At 33.6% G+C, this 17,090-nt stretch overlaps 1 protein-coding gene across 1 annotated transcript in view; it reads right to left on the bottom strand.

Moving 5' to 3' along the window:
• Positions 1-14,497, bottom strand: part of LOC130239328 (collagen alpha-1(XIII) chain-like) — a 43,397-nt gene extending 28,900 nt beyond the window's left edge. Inside the window, exons 1-2 of the mRNA XM_056470433.1 lie at positions 14,493-14,497; positions 2,626-2,652 (exon numbers count right to left, since the gene is read on the bottom strand). The gene's annotated coding sequence lies outside the window, so the exon portion shown is untranslated. The remainder of the gene's footprint in view (positions 1-2,625; positions 2,653-14,492) is intronic.
• Positions 14,498-17,090: the final 2,593 nt, after the last annotated feature.

The following is a 17,090-nucleotide window of genomic DNA, read 5'->3' on the forward strand; positions in this document are numbered from 1 at the left end:
TTGGTTGCTGTGAACTATGTCACATTACACAAGAAAAAATAATTGAATCTTGTGTCACAACACCCATTTGTTGTTTACAAATCCCCACAACACATTATGTCAAGACAATCATGCCGAAATCATAACAAATGAGTTTGATCTGACCTGGGCTTAACTTGCCTAGTTAACCTAATAACCTAGTTAAGCTAAATTCAACTTTAAGTATAGCAGAAAAGTCAGAGAAATAACAAAACCATTCAATTATACAAAGTATGCTAACTCATTTAAAGTTTAGAAGTAGCTTGATGAATTACACTACAAAGTCCAGACTTATCCAAATGAGCCCTAAAGTGCTTAACTGCAAATCAGGAGTATTAAATGGCCATATATACATGTGAATGTGCAGCAAAGCTTAAATATACAAACCTCAAGTATCCCTTAATAGTTCAACAGAGCGTGAATGCCAATATCAATATTTTTTCAAGAACTAATCTAATGGACACACTTTGAGTAAAACACTTGCCACCCTTCTCTTCCTGCCCCCCCACTTTCCATCCATACCAAAATACAAAAACTGCATTTCATTTCCTGACGACACAATCAATCAAAAGCTTTGGCAGGGATCACATCTACACTTTGACCAGGCCTGTCAACAATTTAAACAAGAGGTAGGCAAAGAAAGATTTTATGGTAAAGTTTCACAAGAAGAGCTGTCATGAGCGATGGGGGTTTGCAGGTTATAATTGGCAGGTAGGGCTAGAGTTCACATATAAGATGAGCTTCTGCATGCATGCCATAATGAAAGGCAGATGTGTTTGAGTTTTTGGTCAGTAATATTAGAATTATAGCAGAAATTCAGAAGAGTGGATTCAGACAATCGCCAAAGGGCCTGAGAGAATACAATCATGGATAAAATACAATGTGCTAACTTGAAGGAAATTGAGACTCGTTTGCTAAGCTGAGCTAAAAGACTGGCTAAACTATAGTGAGGTCTAAAAGCCCACACTGCACTCCTGCACTACTTTGAACTTCTAGATTTATCCCTTTCATTTTTACATCATAATAAAGGCATCACAATGGAAAGGTTTTATTGAAAAAGTCTAATATAAAGACCACTCGATTTGATTGTTTATGCAAAAAGTTCAGTTTATGACTAAACAATGACTAAATGATATATATATATATATTATATATTTATATTATATATATATATATATATATATATATATATATTATATATATATATATATATATATTTATTATTATTTTTTTTTTTTTTTCAAATAATTTAACAGATCAACCACTCTTGGTATCACTTTTTTAAATTAGCGACTGTTAAATAGCTAAAAACTAAAATAAATAAACAAATAAATAAATGTATTGTATAAATAAATAAATAAATGTACTGTATAAATAAATAAATACATGTAATGTATAAATAAATAAATAACTAAATAAATGTATTGTATAAATAAATAAATAAATAAATGTACTGTATAAATAAATAACTAAATAAATGTATTGTATAAATAAATAAATAAATAAATAAATAAATAAATAAATAAATAAAGGTATTGTATAAATAAATAAATAAATGTATTGTATAAATAAATAAATAAATAAATGTATTGTATAAATAAATAAACAAATGTATTGTATATATAAATAAATGTACTGTATAAATAAATAAATAAATAAATAAATAAATAAATGAAGTTATTGTATAAATAAATAAATAAATAAATGTATTGTATAAATAAAAAAAAATAAAAAATAAATATACTGTATAAATAAATAAATAAATAAATAAATGTATTATATAAATAAATAAATAAATAAATAAATAAATGCATTGTATAAATAAATAAATAAATGTATTGAATAAATAAATAAATAAATGTATTGTATAAATAAATAAATAAATAAATGTATTGTATAAATAAATAAATGTACTGTATAAATAAATAAATAAATAAATAAATAAATAAATAAATAAATGTACTGTATAAATACATAAATGTACTGTATAAATAAATAAATGTATTTTATAAATAAACAAATAAATAAATAAATAAATAAATCTATTGTGTATAATATGAATAAATATATAAATAAATGTATTGTACAAATAAATAAATAAATAAATAAATAAATAAATAAATAAATAAATGAATGAATGTATTTTACATACACTGTAAAAAATACTGAGTTCCACACAATTCCTTCATGTTGTCCCAACACAAATTGATTAAGTTAACTTAATCGTTTTTACACATTTAAGTAGATTGAACATTAACAGTTGAGTTGTATTTTTAGAATTGTATTGTTTCAACTCATTTAAATAGGTCATTTAAACAAGTCTTTTTTAAAGTGCTAGTTGTATTCCCTCAGGCCCTTTGAAAAGAAGAACTCAGTGTGTCCTGATAAACAAGCTGTATTTGTATTTGGATAGGATAGAAGTTTGAAATGCTTGTCGAATTAAAGAATAAATAATTATTAATAATAAATAATGAAATGTTTTAAATATAAAGTCCATTTTTGAGTTCAATTATTTGGATACAGCCTCTTAAGACATAATTAGAGGAAGATGAAGTGCAAGAAATCCAGACAGACAGACAGACAGACAGACAGACATGAGAAAGTTACCGGAAAGCCTGCTCGTCCAGGTGGACCCTGAAAAAGGGACGAGAGAAATGGGTACAGAATAAAGAAAGAACCACTCAACATTTCTGATTGAGAAGAACACAACACCCTGACAAGCCATAATGAAATTCAGCCTGCTTTTACACTGAGTTGATTTCAGTATTAAATATTGAAATAGAATTATTTAATTTTTTGTAGATCCAGCTTTAAATTTCATTGTGGCATGGCTTAAAGGTAGCAGAAGGAAAACACTCCAGAGAAGCATTCCACAAATGCAAACACCATCAAATGTATTTACAACAGAATTTCCATTGGACCCCCTGAAAATCTTTTTTCTTTCTGTAATGCTATGACATGTATCTTTTATTTACTGTCTTTTAAGTTCATTTATTCTACATTTTCCAGTAAGAATACAACTTTATCAATTAATTTAAATCATTCAAAATATTGAATCACTGAAAGAAAAAGGTCTTAAAAACTCTTTATACCTAAAACTTTTATTATACATCTGATTATACTGCAGAATATTGTTTCCTCTGTTATTAAGGATTGTTCAGTAATCATTGGAAAAAATTTAAACTACTGTATTATAGTACTAATTACGCTTTTTAAGTCAATTCATTTCATGCCATACTAATTATGATGAATATTTCCTTATGATCATCTCAGTGTATTTATCACTGAACATTTAGCTAGCATTAAAAATGAATAGTTCCACATGTCTTAAAAAAAAAAAAGATGTTCATTAAGAGGTCCGTGCATGCATGAAATATGCGGCTTCACAGATGAAGGTGCCGGCTGAAAATCTTATATCTCATGCTTCACTTCAAAGTCAATTGAGGAGATCGCTTTGGTTTAAATCAAATCAAATAACAAGTTCACTTCCCTCACGGTGCACCATTTAGTATGGAAAAAAATACAGTATATAATTTTTCATCATAGCGGTTTAGTAGTAAAAAGCTGACAGCTGCTTGATCATTTAAAGAAAGAGCCTTTCTGTTAAGACCACCGTTACGCTCTTCATTATCTGATGATGCATTTATAGCTCTTTTAGAGCCTGTGGAAGTGCAAGTGCGTGTGTGTGTGTCTGTTGACTTTTCTCTTGGAATATAGTGTGGAGAGGGAAGCCATTTATCAAGGCTCAGCCCAGGGGAGGAAACTATTGCAGACGGACAAAAACATCCGTGGCACTATCTTCTGTCTGTACTCTTTGATTTGACCATATACTGTTCTGATTTCAAATATAAAACATTTCAAATTCTATGAAATTATTTAGCAGCTGTTTGGAAAATAAATTATAAAATAAAGAAATAAATGAAAAACTAAAAAAAGAAAAGAAAATAAATAAAATTAATAATAGGTAAAACTTATATGATAAAAAATAAAATAAGATAAATTCATTCATTCATTTTCTTTTCGCCTTAGTCCCTTTATTAATCTTGGGTTCTCCAGCATATGTTTTTTACGCAGCGGATGCCCTTCCAGCCGCAACCCATCACTGGGAAACATCTATACACACTCATTCACACACACACTCATACACTAGGCTACGGTCAATTTTAGCATACCCAATTCACCTGTACTGCATGTCTATGGACTTGTGGGGGAAACCTGAAAAAAACCCACGCGAACTCAGGAAGAACATGCAGACTCCACACAGAAATGCCAACTGACCCAGCTGAGGCTTGAACCAGCGACCTTCTTGCTGGGAGGCGAAAGTGCTGCCCACTGCGCCACCGCGTCACCACAAAATAAATACATTTAAATAAAATTAAAAATAGGAAAAATAATAGAATAAAATCAAAAAACCAAAATAATAAAATGAAGTAATTCAAATAAATCATTATCAATTAGTGTATCTGGAAAGTTTTCATAGCGCTTCACCTTTTCCACATTTGGTTATGTTACAGCCTTATTCCAAAATGGATTCAATACATTTTTTCCTCAAAATTCTATACACAAAACCCCATAATGACAATGTGAAAAAAGATTTTTTGAAATTGTTGCAAATATATTAAAAATAAAAACCTGAAAAATCACATGTACATAAGTATCCACAGCCTTTGCTCAATACTTTGTTGATGCACCTTTGGCAGCAATTACAGCCTCAAGTCTTTTTGAATATGATGCCACAAGCTTGGTACACCTGTCTTTGGGAATTTTTGCACATTCTTCTTTGCAGTACCTCTCAAGCCCTTTCAGGTTGGATGGGAAGTGACGCTGTACAGCCATTTTCAGATCTCTCCAGAAATGTTCAACAGTATTTAGGTCTGGGCTCTGGCTGGGCCACTCAAGGACATTCACCGAGTTGTTGTGAAGCCACTCCATTGATATTTTGGCGGTGTGCTTTGTGTCATTGTCCTGCTGGAAGATGAACCGTCGCCCCTAAAGGTCAAGAGCACTCTGAAGCAAGTTTTCATTCAGGATGTCTCTGTACATTGATGCATTCATCTTTCCCTATATCCTGACTAGTCTTCCAGTTTTTGCTGCTGAAAAACGGTATGGTATTAGCCTGGCGATGAGCGGTGCCTTGTTTTCTCTAAACGTAACACCTGGCATTCAATCCAAAGAGTTAAATTTTAGTCTCATCAGACCAGAGAACTTTGTTCAGATGCCTTTTGGCAAATTCTAGACGGCGAGTGGCTTCCATCTGGCCACTCTACCATACAGGCCAGATTGGTGGATTGCTGCACAGACAGTTGTCCTTCTGTAAGGTTCTCCTCTCTCCACAGAAGAACGCTGGAGCTCAGACAGAGTGACCATCGGGTTATTGATGGCTGGCCAGCTCTAGGAAGAGTCCTGGTGGTTCCAAACATTTTCCACTTATGGATGATGGAGGCCACTGTGCTCATTGGAACTTTCAGAGCAGCAGAAATTTTTCTGTAACCTTCCCCAGCCTTGTGCCTCGAGACAATCCTGTCTCAGAAGTCTACAGACAATTCGTTTGTCTTCATGCTTGGTTTGTGCTTTGACATGCACTGTCAACCTTGGGACCTTATATAGACAGGTGTATGCCTTTTCAAATCATGTCCAATCAACTGAATTTACCACAGGTGAACTCCAATTACTCTGCTGAAACATCTCAAGAATGATCAGTGGAAACAGAATGTACCTGAGCTCAATTTAAAGCTTCATGGCAAAAGCTGTGAATACTGATGTACATGTGGTTTTTATTTGTAATAAATTTGCAACAATTTCAAAAAAATATTTTTTTTCACATTGTCATTATGTGGTATTGTGTGTAGAATTTTGAGGAAATAAATAAGTTGAATCCATTTTGGAATAAGGCGGTAAAACAAAAACAAAAATTGGAAAAAGTGAAGCTCTATGAATACTTTCCAGATGCACTGTAAATCAGAAACCCAAACATCACTATATAGAGGTTATTATAAAGGTTTATAAATTGCTCATAAAACTTTTCATCAAATCATGTTTCTGATAAAATTTTAAATTTAATTTAAATATTTTCTGCATATTTGTAGAATAAAAATACATACATAAACACAGGCATACTGTACATACATACAGTACATTAAATAAATACATTGAAATAAATAAAAACATTTAAACAAACTAACTAACTTGTATTCAGCAGGAATGCAATAAATTGATCAAATGTGCCATTACAAAAATAATGCAACAAAGTATTTAAATTTTAAATAAATGGTTTGAACCTTTTTTTTTTAAATCTAATATTAAAAAGCATTCCATAATAACTGTTTTTAACACTGAAAATAATATGAAATGTTTTTTAGGCACCAAACTAGCACATCAGATTTCTGAAGGCTGAAAATTCACCTTGGACATCACAGGAATACATTTTCAAATGTTTTAAAATGGAAAACAGTGTTAAAATATATCATATTACTTCACAACAACTGTATTTTGGATCAAATAAATAAATAAATGCCGCCTTGGAAAATTTCAAAACAATTTAAACCATTTAAAATGATCCAAAACTTTCAAACAGTAAGTAAAACAGCATTATGGTTGCAAATAAATAAATATTTAATAATAATTATAAGATCATGAATATTTCCATTATTTTCTGCAATTTTAAGCATTTATATTTGCATAATTTTAATAGGCATTGGTCACACGTTACAATAAGGTTTAATAGTCAATGTTAATTATACATTTACTAACACGAACAAACAATGAACAATTCATTTACCACAGTATTTCATGTTAGTTAACGTTAGTTAATGAAAATACAGTTGTTCATTGTTAGTTAATGTTAACCCACGGTGCATTAACTAATATTAACAAGCATGGACTTGGATGTTAATGATGCATTAGTAAATGTTCAATTATGGCTAATAAATGCTATACAAGTTTTGTTCATGATTAGTTAATGTTAGTAAATGCATTAACTAATGAAGCTTATAGTAAAGTGTTAAATATAAACAATTAAAATAATAAAATCAATTAAAATATGTTTTTTTTTTTGTATTTCTGGGCAATCACAAGTCACTGGATATATAATAACACTTGTAGTGACTCCTAAAGTGTGTGGCAAACAATCAAAGACCACTAATAGGATCTATGGGTTCAAAAGTCAAAGGCACACATGTGGAAGAGCAGCTGGACGGAGTGTTTATAAGCGGCGGTGCATAGAGAATGCAACAGATCTCTGCTGGATGAAGCTGCGATCAGGACTGTGTACAGCGATCTGTGGTGTGTGTATATATGAATGTGTTGAAGTATGGTGAGCAGGTCTAAGGTGCAGGTCCAGGTGCTGAGTGGGAACAGGCCACCGAGACCTTCTGGGTGCTGCTCAAATCAACCCAAAGCAGCGTCTGGTGAGGTCAGAGGTCACCCACCGGAAGAACACTTCATTTGTGATCCACGGTAGCAGGGTACATGTGGCTCTCATTTAGCCCACAGCGCTGCTGGGTAAATGAAGGGGTCCCCTAGAGGGAAACGGGGCAGACCATTTCCCTAGAGCCCAACATTGCACGGATAAGCGATATTTGGTGCATAAAGGGCACTTACAGATCACATGCAGTAAAAATACGGAGAAATCACGTACATCAGCAGAGAAAACTAATTTAATTATGCTGTTCTTTTAAAATAAAGAGCCATTGTGGTATTTTAACACACAAATACTGTGGTGATAACTGTTAGCTACAGTTGAAGTCAGAATTATTAGCCCCCCTTTAAATTTTTTATTCTTTTTTAAATATTTCCCAAATTATGTTTAACAGAGCAAGGAAATTTTCACAGTATGTCTGATAATATTTTTCCTTCTGGAGAAAGTCTTATTTGTTTTATTTTGGCTAGAATAAAAGTTGTTTTATTTTTTTTAATGTTTTTTTTACATTTTAAGGACAAAATTATTAGCCCCTATAAGCTATTTTTTGATAGTCTACAGAACAAACCATTTTTATACAATAACTTGCCTAATTACCCTAACCTGCCTAGTTAACCTAATTAACCTAGTTAAGCCTTTACATGTCACTTTAAGCCATATAGAAGGGTCTTAAAAATATCTAGTAAAATATTATTTACTGTCATCATATCAAAGATAAAATACATCAGTTATTAGAAATGAGTTATTAAAACTATTATGATTAGAAATGTGTTGAAAAAATCTTCTCTCCGTTAAACAGAAATTGGGGAAAGAATAAACAGATAGCTAATAATTCAGGGCAGCTAATAATTCTGACTTCAACTGTATACTCATATTTTTGAAGTCATTTACAAACTTTGACTGAATATGCTTCTTCCCAAATACAGCCCTCCTGTGAATTCCATATATTTCCCAAGTGAACAGGACAAAGGAATTTTCACAATATTTCCTTTTTTTACTTATTTTGTTTTATTGTTTGTTTTTTAGGAGTTTAACCTAATTAACCTAATCAAGCCTTTAAAAGGCACGTTCATTGAATAATAGTATCTTACGAAATGACTAGAAAAATATTATGTACGGCCATCACAGCAAAGACTAAATAAAACAGTTATTATAAATTATTGTGTTTAAAATGTGCTAAAAAAACATTCTCTCCATTAAACATCACCTGGGACATATTTCCAACTGTATATTGATTGTAACTGTATATAGTGGGGAGGGGGGGGGGCAGTACAGTGCATGAAAAGAGAAGAATTTCTAATTTCAGAATATCCTCATTGTAAAAGCATCTGTAAAAGACTCAAATTGAAGGTAATTGCTACAAATACTTTGAAAATAAAAACAGACATTTACAATTAATACCTGTGGTTCTTGAGGTATTATCAGGTAAATTGATTCATCAGCTCACATGTGACAAGACGAAACTCATTTTCATTTTGCTGACTATAGTGCCTCTTCAGTCAACTGGCAGAAATAATTAAATAGAATTTGCCATCCTTATTGGGTTAAAAACCCATGTCTAAATTCAACTGGTATTCCGCTAACAAATTTATTGCACAGATCCCTTTTTTTCCTTTTACTTTTAAAACATCAGTAGCCATTTTCCATGGACCACACATTTTGCTAAAATACTCTTAAAGGTGCCGTATGTAAGTTTGACACCCAGTGGTTGAACTAGGTATTACATTCCTTTATCAAAACAAATGCAAGTGCAGGTTGCCAGATTGAGAAGTGAGTCTGACAATCGAGCCTAAAGGCTGATTTAAGTTGTGTTTTAAATAAAAGCAATGGCACGCGATAGAAGGAATATTTTCCATATTAAAATGAGTTTTTGTTCTAAGCAACACTTCAAATTCATATATTATATTATTCAGTGTTAAATGCTAATAATGTGAGTTTAAATTCCATTTTACATGACAATTTGTTACTACTGAGAGCAGCAGCGGATAGTTCATCTCAGATCTTGAAAATAAAATAAACTGTTTGAAATTGAACTTTAGAACTGTAACTCAAAACCAACACATAGTGATTCAGCATGAACATTTAATAATGTTAAAGAGGCAGAATATGTATTATTAGATTATAAACCTTACTATTTCATGAGTGAGTGCATGTTCTGTGCTTCCGAATGGCTGTATTTAAATTTCTGTTGTGTTTTATCTGGTGCAAACAGCCAAATTGCTTATTACTGTATATCTCATCACGAAGCGTGTCGTTAGGACACGGGGGTTACAATGTAACCTGCTTACCTAATGTTTAAATTCATGATATTTATATTATTTGCTAATTAATAACCCCTTTATGTGGAACTCTGAATCGGCTTCTCATTTCGGAGTCTGCTACTGTCCAACAGAGGTTGCATTTCAATCACGGGCGCATGCTTGGAGAGCCATTCTGAATTAATTATTGAAATATACAGTTTTCCACCAAGGCTGATATATGCTGAAATATAATTGGCTAAACTTGCATTGGATAGGTTAAAAGAACCATAACAAAGACAGTGTTCCAAGGTGGAAAACACATTTTCAAAGCAGAATATCTGACTTCAGCAATGTTTTCAGATAAACAAGAATGTTCACTTGGCATGTTTCTTAAATATCTGCGAAGATATTATGGTATTTTTATGCTTTAGAAGAGTCAAAACTTACATACAGCACATTTAACAAGTTATCTACATCTTGTATGGGCTAAGGGTGAGCAAATTAAAAGCAAAACTTTATTTTTAGGTAACCTATCCCTTTAAATGTGTGTGAGTTCAATCCATACTTGATACTTTCTTAAACCCAAACTCAAACTAAGCTTAGAATTTAATCGAAGACCAGTGGATACGAATGAAACACAAGTGATATAATGTTGCACTAGCAAATGTTTCATCCCAAATCCTTATGCGTCTGACCATTGTGATTGTCCACAGGAGCAATAGCACACCAACAGAGGTGCTTTCTCTCAATGTCAAATGTTTCCTGTCACTGCTAATTGTTTAAGCCTGGGTTGGGCCAAACGTGCCTCTAAAAGGGGGCTATGCTTCAGTGAGGTGACCTGTGAAGAACTACAGACTATTATCCGTTTAAACTTTTCGAAGTATTCACTTCAGCACACAGGAAAAGACCAATTTGGTGCAGTCAAATGGGTAACAGTGTTGTCTTAGTCATCTTGTTGGATTATCTACAGTATTCACTCTCCTAACGGGATGGTCGTATGGAACCATTGATCAGGAACCAAGCCTGCCAAACTCCTTCTCCTGAAAACAAACACTATAGTTAAAGACACGCTGACACTGATTGCCAATTGATCACAAAACCTGTTTAAAGAAGACTGGCTTGATTAAAAGCATTCACTGGCCATCTCTAAACATTCTTTCTTGACAACAGTAGAAATATCAACTCAATGTTTGAGTCAACTAACAAGCTGCGTGCATTATTTGACAGTTCCCTCACCTGCCTTTCAGTTTTTCTCAATTAGCCTTCAATTTATGGGTAATACGAGTAGGTGTTGGAATGTTTGTATACTTCTGTGTGTGTTTTTTTTTGATTCCAGGAAACTGCTCACCCAGAGAGCTATTTAACTGGCTGTAAGTCTAACTTTCAAATGAATGAAAGAAAGAAAGAAAGAAAGAAAGAAAGAAAGAAAGGAAAGAAAGGATGGAAGAAAGGAAGGAATGAAAGAAAGAAAGGAGGGAATGAAAGGAAGGAAGGAAGGAAAGAAAGGAATGAAAGAAAGAAAGGAAGGAAGAAAGAAAGAAAGAAAGAAAGAAAGAAAGAAAGGAAGGAAGGAAGGAAGGAAGGAAGGAAGGAAGGAAGGAAGGAAGGAAGGAAGGAAGGAAGGAAGGAAGGAAGGAAGGAAGGAAAGAAAGAAAGAAAGAAAGAAAGAAAGAAAGAAAGAAAGAAAGAAAGAAAGAAAGAAAGAAAGAAAGAAAGAGGAAGGGAAGAAAGAAAGAAAGAAAGAAAGAAAGAAAGAAAGAAAGAAAGAAAGAAAGAAAAGAAGGAAGGAAAGAAAAAAGAAAGAAAGGAAGGAAGGAAGGGAAGGAAGGAAGGAAGGAAGGAAGAAAGAAAGAAAGGAAGGAAGGAAGGGAAGGAAGGGAAGGAAGGGAAGAAGAAAGGAAAAAAAAGAAGAAAGGAAGGAAGAAAGGAAGGAAAGAATGAAAGAAAGAAAAAAGAAAGAAAGGAAGGAAGGAGGAAAGAAGAAAGGAAAGAAAGGAAGGAAGGAAGGGAAGGAAGGAAGGAAGGAAAGAATGAAAGAAAGAAAAAAGAAAGAAAGGAAGGAAGGAAGGAAGGGAAGGAAGGAAGGAAGAAAGAAAGGAAGGAAGGAAAGGAAGGAAAGAAGAAAGGAAAAAAAAGAAGAAAGGAAGGAAGAAAGGAAGGAAGGAAAGAATGAAAGAAAGAATAAAGGAGGAAGGAAGGAAGGGTGGGCTAATAATTTAATAATTCTGACTTCAACTGTGTATATATATATATATATATATATATATATATATATATATATATATATATATATATATATATATATATAATTATTATTGTTATTATTATTATTATTTTTTTTTAAATGTTCAAGAATGCTTTAAAGGTTAAATTCTGAGATTCTGAGATGTTTGTATGTGGCTGCTATTATTTCATGAATCACTGAAGCTCGACCTTCTCTCACAGCAGGGATGCAGCTGTTCAACTGTACCTAATTTTACACTGCTCATCTCTCTCTTTTCACTTCTACTATATATATTTCTCTTGACCTTTTTTCTCACTATAACCTTGTTTAGTAACATTGGCCCTCAAAAGATGTCTGTCAATTCTGTTATTTTATATTTTAGTGATTGGCCAAATCCCTAAAGCCCAAGATGCAGAAACACAGAACTCAAGCTCACTGGGAATATATAACTTGGAATCCACCACCAAAAAAAGGACATAATTATATATGTTTTGCTGCAGTTTAGACTTACCTGAGCTCTAGGAGGCAGCAAAACACAATGACTTTGCTGTGTGGGGTGTATGTGTGTGGTAAATGTGCGTAACCTAAAGCGTTTGTGATCTCACTAGCCCGGGTGTATTTTTTTGTAGTCCCCAAACTTCATTTGCTGTAGGCTTTTCTAAGCTAACTCTGTAAAAGCCAATGTCTCCCTTTGCATAGAACTTTGAGCGTATTACATTCAGAGATGTTTATGTTCACACAGCTACATTACACATCAACTAAAGTTTAAAATATGATATCGTAGTGGACCACCCCTTTAATGTAAAGCCATTATTTAATCAAATTCCAGATGCATAAATTTAAATTTCCCAAAAAATTAGTGATTTTGTGGTCCCAGGGTCACACATTGATTATGTTTAAAGCAGAGTATTGACCTTATCTTTCTTATTGTCTCAAGACATATGATCTAATTTACTTACACTGATTATAGGGCATCAAAAACAGCTGGCTGATGTTGCAAACTGATTTTCTCTTATTATATTATATGTATTTGTATGTATAGTCATAAACGGACTTGTTTGTAGAGGCATTTGTTTGTCATTTGCTATTGCTAATTATTTTCCTGCATATGAATTGGAAGTATTAAGGCTCAGTCCCAATTCTACCTCTTAGCCCTTACCCCTAGCCCTTGTTTTGCACATTCTGGTGTAGGGGTAGGGCTGTCCCAATTCTCTTTAGCTTGAAAGTGTAGGGCTAAGGAGAAGGGTTAGATAGCCCTTCGAACGAAGATTTTTTTAGGACCACACTCGAAACCAAGGAGTGAGAAAATTACCCAGAATACACCATCTACAACGGCAGGATAGTTAAACCCGGAAGTAAGGAGATCCACAAATTAATACATTTTGTCATTATTACAAATTTTTCACAACAAACAAGCACATGTTTTAATATATTCATAACTGCGTTAAAGTTTTACCATCATGCTTTAAAAAAAAAAACGCTAAAATAAAAACTGCAAAATTTCACGATCTATAATCCATAATCATAACTCCTGTATAACAGTCCCACAACATTCTAACACTAGATGACACTCAAATACCCTGTCAAAAAAAGTGTTGTGGCTGGGAATGAGCTTTTTACAGTGTGTGCTATAATGTTAATGTTGTTTTTGGTGTGTTTACATAAATAAACATGGCCACTGTGTAAATACACAGTACAGTTACAATCATATTGCCACATTAGATCGTTATGATAACATAATATATGACTTCAGTGATTTCTTAAAGATAAATACCAAAAAATAACGCAACTGGAAAAATTACAGCAGTCGTGATCGTCTGATCTCATCCGAAGCATGAAATCGCGATGACATATGGTTACGTGTGCAGGTGCTGTAGTGCTGTCCCATTTCTGAGGGGTACATTTAGAAGCCGTTCCCCTTTATACTCGGTTTTAATGGCTTAAAACATCTCAGGAAAAAAAAGTACTCCCGCATTGCAGGTGCATAGGTGATGTATATAATAAAATAAAAAAAAACATCCTCTTGTGGACATATCATCTGAAATGTGTAGTGAAATGTACACGGAGCCATGTATAGCCGGTTTTGTTTAAGATAATGCCATGCTATTTAAAGGAGAAGTGTATCATTTTTGTGCCACAAGCCTCATCAAACTAAAGTCTCCTAAAGATTCCCATTATATGTAAGTAGTTGGTCAGACAGACCCTCCTAATGGCACATTCCTGCTTAAGTCAATGTTGCAACGTTGGGCATCTCTGATTGCCTAAAAAAAATCAGAGCAATGTTTTGGTGCAATCCAAACTTTAGAAACTATTTCAACATCAAAAATGAATACACTTCACCTTTAACACAAAACACAAGCTCTTCTTCAGACAGATGACAGCGTGGGTGTTTATGTGAGGCGGAAGGAAAAATAACAGTAACAATAACAGTTTCCATTATGTGAATGAATGAAGTTGTGTAATCAACACTCCATCAGCGGTGACAATAAGGAAACACATAAAAGATAAATTCACACTCTCAAACACACAGAAAGCCACAGAGTTTGGGTCACATTACCACAATCCAGTCAACAAAGGGATCATGTCTACTTACAGGAGGACCTGCAATAAAAACAGAAAAAAAGTAGATTAGTCATTCTGAAAATCATCTTGTTTGAACAGTGTGCATATTCCATTAAACTTTTGACCCTGAGTGATTTCTGCAAGAACAGGAACAATACTAGATTCCTAGATGACCAGCCAAGACTGAAATGAGGAACACCCCCAAATTCAAACTCTCTGATGAAGATCAGGGTTAACACTCAGGTAGTTTAATGAGTCACATCATAGGTTTTCTACATAACAAAGAGCTAAAATATGTTTATAATTTGGTAGATGACAGGATTGAAAAGCTCTCGATGGGAAAGCGCTGCACAAGGATGAGCAGTCGGCCCACCAAGCAACAGACCACTGAGAACTGAGTGGGAGAATAAGCCACATCACTGGAAGACTGCCTACGGAGATAAATCACATCCCTGTTCTGAGCATGCGAACCCCACCCAGACATCACAAACTGTCCATCTCCTTCCTAACTAATGCTAAATCATACACTGGCAGCGTAATAAACAGTGGAAACAGATTTCACTAACGTCGTTAGTCAAAAATAGTTAAAAAACACTGTTTTCCACAGTGGATGTGGTGGAAAATCCAGGATTGATTAAAACCAAGGGGAAAGTATGTGTTAAATGGATCTGATATTACTCCACTTTTAAGAGCTGCTGAAAGAATAATAAAAATATTATTCAACATTTAATAAATCAAACATCTAAGAGTAAAGCATTGGAAGGATCCAGGTCTTCCAATGCGGTTGAGTGTTCTCTACTCTTGTGAGGTTGTAGATTTTAGGTGCATTCAAGCTTTTCGGTTATTTAAAATGGTTACTCTGTACAATCAAAGACTCTAGAAAACACAAGACCTGTCACTCGTATAGTTGTGAATGGGGAAAAGTGTAAGTCAATATGGCGAATTAAGTATTAGGCCCAATCCCAATTCTACCCCTTAGACCTTCCCCTTACCCCTAGCCCTTGTTTTGCATGTTCCCGTGAAGGGGTAGGGGTGTCCCAATTCTCTTTAGCTTGAAGGCGTAGTGCTAAGGAGAAGAAGCAGATAGCCCTTCGAATGAAGATTTTTCAGGACCACACTCGAAACCAAGGGGTAAGAAAATTTCCCAGAATACACCATCTACAACGGCAGGATATCTGCACCCGCAAGTAAGGAGATCAACAAATTAGTATTTTCTGTCATTATTAGGAATTTTTTCAACAAACAAGCACATGTTTTAATATATTCATAACCGCGTTCGTGTTTTACCATCATACGGTAAAAAACTAAAATAAAAACCGCTAAATTTCGCTATCTATAATCCCTATTAAAAACTCCTGTATAGCAGTCCCACAACATTCTGACACTCGATGACACTCGAATTCCCTGTCAGAAAAGTCTAGTGGCTGGAATTGACCTTTTTACAGTGTCTGCTATAATGTTAATGTTGTTTTTGGTGTGTTTACATAGCTGAATATGGCCACGGTGTAAATGCGCAGTATAGTTACGATCTTATTGCCACACTAGATCGTTATGATAGCATAATATATGACTTCAGTGACTATGCCTTAAAGGGACTGTGGTACAATTCACAAGCCCAGAGTTATTAACTGTACGACTTGCCATTAAAACCCCATCTACACTATATTAGATTTAGGTCAATCAACAAAAGTTGAATATTATTCCAGCATTTTGTCCATGCAAACACGTAGCCATGTGGATAGGCAAAATGCAACTTTTTGAAAACAATGATATCATTGTACCATGTAACCAGAAGAAGAAATAATCCTGCACCTAAAGGAATAGTTCACATAAAAATGATGAAGATTACCCAACAATTTACTCACGCTCAAGCCATCCTCAGTGAATATGCCCTTTTTCTGTCGAACAAACACAGTCAGAGAAGATTTAAATTTGATTCATCCATGTTCTGTAATCATGTTGGAAGTTGGTTTTATTTTGAAGCTTTTAAAAAGCCTTTTAATCCCTTGTAAAACGAATCCATATGCCCTAGGGGGTTAACAGATATCTTTAGAAGCTGATCAATGTGTTATGTTTTGTATTTTATCCAGAAATGTAATCATATTGATTTTTTTAGATGATAAAGTCAAATCAGTGACTTTCAGCAGCTGCCTAATGCACGTTACATGTGACTGATTTATTCGACGTATGACGTAAGACAGGTAGGCACATGTACACACCATTGTTAGAGTTAGGGCTGGGCGATTAATTAAACAGATGAAATAGACACTCAGAACCTATAATCAATGCATTTTTTTCAGGTCAATTTTTCCAATTACTTTCCCTACCGTGTGTTGTCTGACACAGCCTTTGCATGCTCGCATACCCACGCACCTTTCAAAAAATGTAACTACACGTCACACGTTTGCACTACATTGATGATCGGAAGCTGCACCAGAGATGCCTTGAGATGTCATATTTTCCATTACATAAAATTATTATTTACATTAAAATATTTGAAAGGGACTAAGCCGAAAAGAAAATGAATGAATGAATTAAAATATTTGTTTACAGAAGATGCAAGAAATGCACAGTTTAAAATATTATTTACAAGATTTACAAGTGTTATTTTATTTTTAAAAAATATTTT

The sequence above is a fragment of the Danio aesculapii genome, chromosome 13 (genome assembly GCF_903798145.1).
Source record: "Danio aesculapii chromosome 13, fDanAes4.1, whole genome shotgun sequence".
Lineage (NCBI taxonomy): Eukaryota > Metazoa > Chordata > Actinopteri > Cypriniformes > Danionidae > Danio > Danio aesculapii.